Genomic DNA, 9,574 nt, shown 5'->3' on the forward strand with positions numbered 1-9,574 from the left:
CCCCCCCTGCATTTATTTCTGCCCACTTTCCAGGTTGACTTGGGAGAATTGCGCTTACATTATGACTTGATCCTGCCCAAACCCCCGCCTCTGAATGCTGGGGTCACCCATCACATGCACTTTACAGGTTAGTGCCATCCAGATCCCCCTCTAAACATGCTTGGGGCTGCCCATCACACGCATTTCATTAGTTGGTCCCATCCAGATCCCCCTCTAAATATGCAGAGGCCACCCATCACATGCACTTCCCGGGTTGGTCCCATCCAAATCATCCTCTAAATATGCCGGAGTCTCCCATCACACACTTTATGGGTTGGTCCCATCCAGATCCCCCTCTAAATATGCCGGGGCCGCCCACCTGTGGCCTGATCCCTGCAATTAATGCCTTTTTGAGTACTGCGCATGTGCATTGACTCAAACGGGGCCGATGCTGTGATCCCCGGACATGGCCCAGGACACTGCATTGGCAGGTCAGGGGGCCAAGATGCGGGACTGTCCTGGCAATTCCAGCACAATTGGCATTTAAGTCCTCCATGTGACAGCGCTGGGCTTTCCTTTGGCTCCGAGTGGCTGAATCAATAGCCAAAGGAAGGGTAAGTATATGCGTTTGTGGAAAGGGGGCATTAAAGTGAACCTGCTGCATGGACAAAGCTCAGATCCACCTTAAAGGCCATGAGAACTCCATTCTCCTACGTATCCTTGCTGGTGTGGTAGTTTCTTATCTTCTTGGAATGCTGTTTAAGTCTTTTTGCTAAACAAAACCTCGGCGTCAGGACGAGACTGAAGTGTTTGTTTTTGTCAGTTTGGTCATTATTGTGCGGAGCAGCGAAATGATCCTGAAAATACGCCATTGTGAAAGTTTTTGTAATGCTAATTCGCTTTGGCGGACTAGAAAATGGAGCCAAATTCCTAAATAACAGTTTTCTTTCTCAGAGTACCAAATCCATCCATCCTCCCTTCCTCCGCTCTCTTATCTCTATCAAACATAATCCACCAATTAACTGCTACAAGTCTTTTTATACACCATGTGAATGGCTGAGATGAAGTAGATACTTTCTAGATTAAGAAGTGAAAAATGTATCAATAGCCAAAAGTTTTGGATAGAGTATGGAAATGGTTAGACCAGGGGTAGGCAACCTCAGTACTCCAGCTGTGGTGAAACTAAAATCCCATCATGCCTATGGCTGTCAGTCTTGCAAGGCCTTATGGGACTTGCAGTTCCACCACAGCTGGAGTGCCAAGCGTACCCACCCCTGTACTATAGCATCTAACACCACAGGGTGACAAGACTGCTGTCCAAGGTGGCTCCATTGATCCTCCATAGAGCTCTTGGCAACCAGTGATGCTCTGGCCAGCGTCCTGCCCAGCTTACAGGTGTTGCTGGTTGCTAGGAGCTTAGCAGGACGCCAGTAAAAGTGTCCCGCTCAGCTCCTGGCAACCAGTGATGCCAGTGAGCTGGGTAGGATGCTAGACAGAAGTACCCTGTACCCCAACCCCACCTCCCCCTGGTAACGTGGGCCGCCACCCCCCTCCCCCCCTAAAGTGCGGCCAATACCCCCCCTGCTGTGAAAATTGACAGGGTCATTGGCTGTTAAGGCGCTGGTGTTCCCACAGCGTTATTGGCTACTATTGTGCACCCACCTGCATCCTAGCAACCACTGGTTACTAGGAGGCTGCCATTGGCGGTTAAGCTGCTGACGGTCCCAGAGTGTTATTTGCTGCTATGATGCGCCCAACTGCATCCTAGCAACCAGTGGTTACTAGGAGAGTGTCATTGGTGGTTAATGTGCTGGCGGCCCCACAGCATTATTGGCTGCTAAGGTGTGGCCACCTGCAACCTAGCAGCTAATGGTTACTAGGAGGCTTTCCTTGTTTTAAGATGCTGGCGATGCCACAGTGCCATTGGCTGTGATGGTGCACCTGGTGTGTGTGTGACATTTTTTTATTAACTAAAAAAAACTATTAAACATTATATATACTATACCTACACACACCGACATTCGTATTCGCTCCTCTCTCCACACCAAGCGCTTGGAGGGCACGGCCGCCTCATCCTCCATGTGTGTAGATGCACACGCACTTGTTTCCATGGAGACACAATATGTGATTCAGCCATTGTTGCGGCCTGCGAGAGAGATTCAGTCACCCATTCACAAATTCCTCTGACAGGAGGTTAAGTAGCTGCGTCTCTTTTCCGCAGAGCCGAGCGGAGGGATATATTGTGGCGCGTTGCTGTGTGACCGCCGGGGTTCAGGAATTTCTATCTCACCGGCCTTTTTATGTATTATGGTGAAATCTGCTGTCTCTGTGACTTGTAATGGGAGCGTTTGGGTGGAAGGTTTTAGGTGGCCGGGGTATCTATTGATCCAACGCGGTTTTCCAGATGGAATTCACCCCAGAGTTCGTCCAATATCGGCGTAATGGGGGCCATTTTGAGATTGAGGGCTAGAAATCTGCTTCCAGGTCACTCCAGACCTTTCATTTCAACAACAAACTTCCTGTAAGATATTGGGTATAGTTTATAAAACTTCCACTGCACTAAATGCTCACATTGCATTCTTGCCTCTAGATGGAGCTGAGGTGCATCGGAAATTCGCCCAGCGAATGGCGCGGCGGAAGTTTTATAAATCATCCCCTATATATGCATTGAACATATTTTAGACATCCTAAAGCCCTGAGACTGCTGTTGTGTACCACCATTTTGAATGTGATGGCAGGGGCTTCCCGAAGCCAGGTGTCACACCGTCTCCAAACCGGGTGACACCCCGCAGTGTCGTCATTGTGTGTGACGTCATCTCGCATGCGCGACCATCTGATTGACGCCTGCCGGCTGCCAGGGAGGGAGCGGAAGGGACGTTCACCCGGCAGGATGAGGTATGCCGCCGCGTCCCCTCCTCTCTCCTGACAGTCAGGCTCTCTGTCCATGACCGAGTGCCTGACTTTTTTAGAGGGGGTGACACCAAAATAACTGTTATTTTGCTGTCACCCGGGTGCGGGCCGGACCCCTCGCACCCGCCTTGTGACGCCACTGTATGATGGCAGCAACCCCAGTAGACTCAAGTGACACTACATAGCTGGAGTAAAGAAACACTGGCCCTCCAGCTGTGGTAAAACTACAAATCCCCACCATGCCTCTGCCTTTCGGAGTCATGCCTGTCATTGTCAAAGTGTTGCAACGCCTCATGGGATTTGTAGTTGCACCACAGCTGAAGGCCTGGAGTTTTCCTACCCCTGCTATATATAGTATTCCCCTTTATTTCTCCCCCAACCCCACATATGTATAGGAGGATAAAGGAGGGCATAGGAGCTGGGCCTGCATAGAAATTAATTACACACTGCCAGAAGAGGAGAGGGATTTCGGAGTCATGCCTGTGGCCGTCAGTCTTGCAATGCCTCATGGGACTTGTAGTTCCACATCAGCTGGAGTGCCAAGGTTGCCTACCTCTGGTCTACCGCAATACTGTAATGCATGGCACTGTGTGCAGTGTGTTGCTATTTCGCAACATCGGCACCATAGTGCACAAATGGCATTTAATTAGATTGGCACCCCATTGTGCGTACCGTGCGCTGCATTAATAACCTTTGCCGTGTGCTACCTTAATGCAACACATGAAATCCTCTACCACAATGGAACATGCAGGTGTGACAGGTACAGAAAGTGCATTTGTGCGGCCATTTTGCACACCCGTCTAGGTACATAGAAGTGGTAATACAAAGGGCAGAATTTCCACTGCTTGTTACTCCGCAATGAAAGTCATGTACACATTGTTTCTTCACGCTCTGGCAGTATGGAGATCTTGTTTCAAATATGACATATAAAGGGAGCTGGCTGCGTATTATTTCTGAGTCCGCTCTGTGCAAGTGGTGGTCACCAGGAATGCGGTGTGTTTGCAGCCAGCAGGGACTCAGGAGCTTTGTGAATGAAGCCTGCGATTAGCTGCCGCAGCAATCTGCTTTCATTGTCCGGGCCGAGCACAAAGGGTTCCATTGTCCCAGTAGGAAGTGCCGGAAAACTTTGTTATAACGCTGCAGCCGGTGAGATTATTTGAGGTAAATATTATCTTTTGTAGACGCATTTTACTATTCAAATGATCTCTGCCAGTCTGTGTGGCCTTAGAGCGGCTGATGACTGGGCAGTGCCAAAGTGCGCCCATAGTATTGGGTAAAGTAATATACTGAAGAGAGTGCCAGGAGTTCTATGAAGGGTTTAGCATACTCTTGAGTGTTTTAAGCCCGCCCCCTGTGCCAGTTAAGCTCCACCCATTTGCTATTACACACCGCCTACTTTGTATATGGCCGATGTATTAAAGGAGCTGTAAAGTTTTTGTATAATATTGCAACTTTTTAATCATCAAATGTGGTGGCTGCATTAGTTTTCTTTTTTAAGGCTTTCTTTCCTTTATATTCACCTGCTGATCCGGCCAGTTACACACTTCCTTCCTCTATGGAGGAGCAATGGAGCTTGGATAGCAGCACTGTCACCCTGTGGGGAGGGTGGTGTTAGAGGCTGTATTCCAGGGTTAGGCAAACTCTGCTCCTCCAGCTGTGGTCCAACTACAAATCCCATGGGGCATTGCAAGACTCTGGCAGCCACAGGCATGACTCCCAGAGGCACAGGCATGACTTCTAGAGACACAGGCATGATAGGATTTGTAGTTTAACGCTAGCACCTAGTACCTTTTTTCTGCGATACATGGCGCACGGCTGTTTTAGCCGTGATTGTGTTCGGAAGCATGGGCGGAATCGCGGTGGGAAACCGTGCGATCCGCCCAGTGCGACCGGGGTGCCTTTGGAAAATAATGGCACCCACAGGGCGAGCGGTGCACGCCTGGGCGACTCCTGACCGCGTGGCAATCCGCGCGGAATCGTGCACGATTGCTGCGCGGTGGGGGTGTCGCCTAGGTGTGCACCGGCCCTCAACCTCCTTTTCAATAATAAATCCAAACAAATAGACATTGTCCAGCAAAGCATTTCTTTACGTTTTTACCCAAACACTTACAATCATCATGTTTCCAAATGGCTCCAACTCTCTCAGCTCATCCTCCCTGAACTTCCTGTCCAGTACAAGATCACAAGGGACAGAGCAGTCTCCAGCAGCCGTCCATCTTCTAGCTTGAAGAAGGCTGGAGTGGGGAGAGTGTCTAGCTTTGCAGTGTTTGTGGAGACACACTTGGCTTACTAGCACACACAAGGGTGGCTCCATGACCCTGCAAGGGAAAGGAGTCACCCTAAAACAGGATATGAGGGCCAGTGCTCAGGGGATCGGCTGATTCTGCAGGAAACCCAAAGTTTTAAACATTCATTTGAAATGCTTCATAACCTTTTAGCTTTATTTTCATGTTAAATCTCATCTCCAGCTGACATATTAAACAGCCACGGCAACATGTTTTCCTTTTGGGATAAAGGTTTTACATAAATTAATAAAAACTGGCCACTGTAAGCCCCCCCACTGTCGGTATTAAATGGTTTGTCCCAACCCTCTATCTGCCCCTTTTTGCTGGACAGCTCGGCCTGCCAAAAAGGTTTAAAGGAGAACTATGAGGCGAGTGCTTTCCACTCACCTCATAGTTCTAGCCGACCTGTGACAATGAGACTGTCACAGGTCGGCTCAGTAGATCGGGAGGTGAGCGAACACATACCGGCGTTCGCTCACTTCTCGATCCTGTCACGGCTCTCTGCCATGACAGGGGAGGGGCTGGATTCCCCCCTCCCCGCTCCGATCTGCCAGCGCTGACTGGCGGAACGGACGGGGGAGGGGGCGGGTACAGCTGGCTCTGCCTCCTAGATAGGCAGAGCCAGCTGTCAGTCACGCAGCGCTTCAGCTGCGGCGTCTCCGGATACCGCAAGCTACAGCTCGCCGTATACTGAGCCTAGGGTGACGGGAGGACGCCAGTTTGTGTCCTCCCGTTACCCTAAGGAGAACTATGTGGAAAAGTCTTAACCCCATAGTTCTCCTTTAATGCAGATCTCTGAGCAAATCCAATCTTAACCCTTGCAGTGCTCTGGGGTAGACCCACTGCTCATTTTGTGGGGCTCAAATAACAAAGTTATAGTCGCCGAACTGCGGTCCAGGTGGGCTCCTACACCTCTTCCTCCGGACTGTCTCTTTTTTTTTTTTTCTAGAGCCCGTGGAACGTGCATCGAAAAACGAATCCCCCGTGAACAAAAAAAGTGAATCGTGAAATCACAACACGCAAAAACGTGCACAAGGGTGCTTGGCCCTTCAATAAAGAAGGGGCCTCTACTTCCGCCGCCTCCCAACCCTCCAGCCAGACCCAGTGATTCCCCCCTCACATCAGAAGGTAGTGCCTTTAGGCAGGGGCGTCCCGAGGCTGGGTGACACCCGGAGCGGTGTCAGAGTGTCACCCCGCGGAGACGTCAACACGCACGCGCGGCAGTATTCCGATACCTGCCAGCTGCCATCTTGGTGATGGATGCCTGCAGAGAGAGGAGGAGACAGCCACCCGGCGGGATAAGGTATGCCGCCGGGTCCCCTCCTCTCTCCTGATACTGTCGGGCGTGCGAGTGCACGAGTGCCCGACTTTTCAGAGGGGGGTGACACCAAAATGACTAAGTCATTTTGGTGTCACCCCTCCAATGGTGTCACCCGGGTGCGGGCCGCACCCCCCTTGTGACGCCACTGCCTTCAGGGGCCCTCCCACTGTCTATGGTCTACCCGTGCCTCGGGCCTGACACAACTAGCAGTGGACCGAACCCCATCCAACACCCACCTTTACGCCAGAGGGTACTAGGACGCATCCACCCCTTTCCATAGATGGCAGCATCCTTTCCCCTCCGGCAACTGATAAGAACAGATACTACACTTGATCTTAGCCAAAAGGCCGAGAAGCGATCGGACTGTCTTCTCATCTGCTCAAGCGTTGATATGCCCCTTGGGTTCCTCACGTTCTATACACTGTACTGGATGTGATGACTCACAGGACCTTAGACCGCTGGAGCGGAGGGGGAGCGAGGCTGAAGGGACCCGTCTAAGCCAGGATTCTAGTTCAGGTGAGTATAACTTTGTTATTTTCGCTTCCTAGACAAAATGGGAGCTTAACCCTTGTAATGCAGGGGTAGCCCCACTGCAAGGGTTAAGATATGATTTGCTTTTTAAAAAAAAAAAAAAATACTTGCAGGATCAGGGTTTAGTGTGATGAGCTCTTCAGGAAGGAGGAATGTATCTGACGAGGAGCTAACTGGCATGTTCACAAGACTAGAAGTAGAGTATATAGAGAGTAGTATATAGAGAAGAGTCGTCGTTCCAAGATGGAAGCTGACCCGCTTTTCCTGCAGAGGAAGTTTTGGCAATTCCTGATGGGAAATCCTTTCTGGTCACACAATGTCCTTTCCACTCATCACTGGCACTCTCTAGACCAGGAAGGAAACACACAAAATAGTTTTCACTGACTTCCTGTTCTGTGCGCTGTGAAATATTTCAGAGGAGACGAGAGACGCTTTGTGCATTGTGATTGTGCACGTGTAAGCGATCTAGAAGAAGACGCCATACGTGAAAGATGAAAGAGGGGGCTTGACGCGGCCGGCTGAGCGTTCAAAGGGAAGCCAAATAATGTTTTATGTTTTTTTAGATGATACAAAGGACACCGGATGATGTTACAGCTACAATGTAATCTCGTACAATGGAAAAGCCGCTCAGCGCTATTCACTTTCTATGTTGGGGCTGCAACCAACTAATCAATAATCGATTTATGAGAAGAGGTTTTTTTTTAATACAGCTAATCGATTAATTGGGCAACCAATCGATTATGATTATGACTAGCCTATATAATTTTTCCATTCAACTTCCAACATGGTGAAGATCCCCACCCAGTCAACAGATTTTCATTCTCATGCTTTTCTATGCAGCACAGGCAGATCATGGCTGGTGGGAGGAGAGGATTGTATACTGGGCCCCACATACATATTGTTCATAGGACGTATAGAACCCCCAACTCTCTCTCCTAGATCAGGCTTTCTTAAAGGAGAACTATGAGATGAGTGCTTTTCACTCGCCTCATAGTTCTAGCCGACCTGTGACAATGAGACTGTCACAGGTCGGCTCAGTAGATCGGGAGGTGAGCGAACACATACCGGCGTTCGCTCACCTCTCGATCCTGTCACGGCTCTCTGCCGTGACAGGGGAGGGGCTGGATTCCCCCCTCCCCGCTCCGATCCGCCAGCGCTGACTGGCGGAATGGACGGGGGAGGGGGCGGGTACAGCCGGCTCTGCCTCTAGATAGGCAGAGCTGGAGGGACAGATGAAAACATCAGGAAAGAAGATCGGAATATGAGACATTATCATTTAAGGCAAGTGGTTCACACCTGGGCGTTTTACATCGCGTTCCTACACGCTGTAAAACGCTCAACATGTGAAAACAGAAAAAACGAGCACAAAAAACCCGCTCAGGTGTGAACCCAGCCTAACATGGGGGGGAGGGGAATTGTCACTTTAACCCTTGCAGTGCCAGGGTAGCTCCACTGCCAGGGTAAGTTTTTTTTTTTCCAATTCCCGGAATTCTTCTTTATAACATTCGGTTGGGATGGCTCCAGACACCGATAACCTATTGTTTTTAGCATACGTGACACGCACTCGACATGCGCCAAATCATCAGCCTAATACATCTATGCTGAAGTCTGAAGATGATTTACAGCAAAACCTGGAAAATTTGTAAATTGGGATTTGGCTTTTTGCCTTATAAACTATTATCTGTGCTACAATGTAACCACCGTTTAGTTTATCTGCCCCGGAGATCTCTGATGAGTGTTTGGGGATCATGTATCGTACGTAGAGGGAGTCGGTTATAGACTAGTGATGACTTCACAATTGTTTGGTGTGAGGACGATGGATGTTACACGTTATGTTGGATAATGTTTTGCTGATTTGTCTTTTTTTTGGGGGGGGATGTTTTGATTGTTTTGTATTTATAAAAAAGAAAAAAAAATATGCTAATAAAATAAAGGCAGATATAGCCGCAAGGAGACCCGGTGACCGTCCCTGACTCATTATTCTGTAGCAGGCCTCATCTGTGATGTCATCTTGGGTGACATGGCCAATATTGAGTCACCTTGTTTAATCCTTCAGAACACAGAATACGTCATTTGTACGAGATGCTCTTTGTCCTTCGCCTTGTGTCAAAATCGTTCTATATAGAATGGGAGCCTCCGGGACAATTGCTGCACTTGAAGAGGACGGTTGCGAAACAGAAGCAAGGCAAGAGCAATGTAGAGCGCAAATGATAAATTGGGTCATAAAACCAAAACCATATTGAAGATATTAGTAAACACAAACCTGAGATATACAGTGAGTGTGATCGGTACATGTGTACACCGTATATGTCACATTGAAGTGTAGCAATGCTTAGAGTCTGGATATACTTTTATTCTGCATGTTTGTTTTTTTTCTTGTCTTGTTCTTTTCCACTCATGTCGTCCCCGTCCCCCCCACCCCAATCTGTGTCGCCGCTTCTTCCTCCTCCTCCCTTGCTTTCTACCCCCCTTCTCTCGATCTCTACTTCCCCCTCCTCTCGCTCTCTACTCTACCCCCATCCTCTCGCTCTCTACCCCCATCCTCTCG

At 49.3% G+C, this 9,574-nt stretch overlaps 1 protein-coding gene across 1 annotated transcript in view; it reads left to right on the top strand.

The window, feature by feature from the left end:
• The window catches only part of TSPAN13 (tetraspanin 13), a 52,752-nt gene that overhangs the window by 32,865 nt on the left and 10,313 nt on the right, over positions 1–9,574 (top strand). The gene's annotated exons all lie outside the window — the stretch shown is intronic.

The sequence above is a fragment of the Nanorana parkeri genome, unplaced genomic scaffold, assembly GCF_000935625.1.
Source record: "Nanorana parkeri isolate BGI_ZX_2015 unplaced genomic scaffold, ASM93562v1 scaffold1267, whole genome shotgun sequence".
NCBI lineage: Eukaryota > Metazoa > Chordata > Amphibia > Anura > Dicroglossidae > Nanorana > Nanorana parkeri.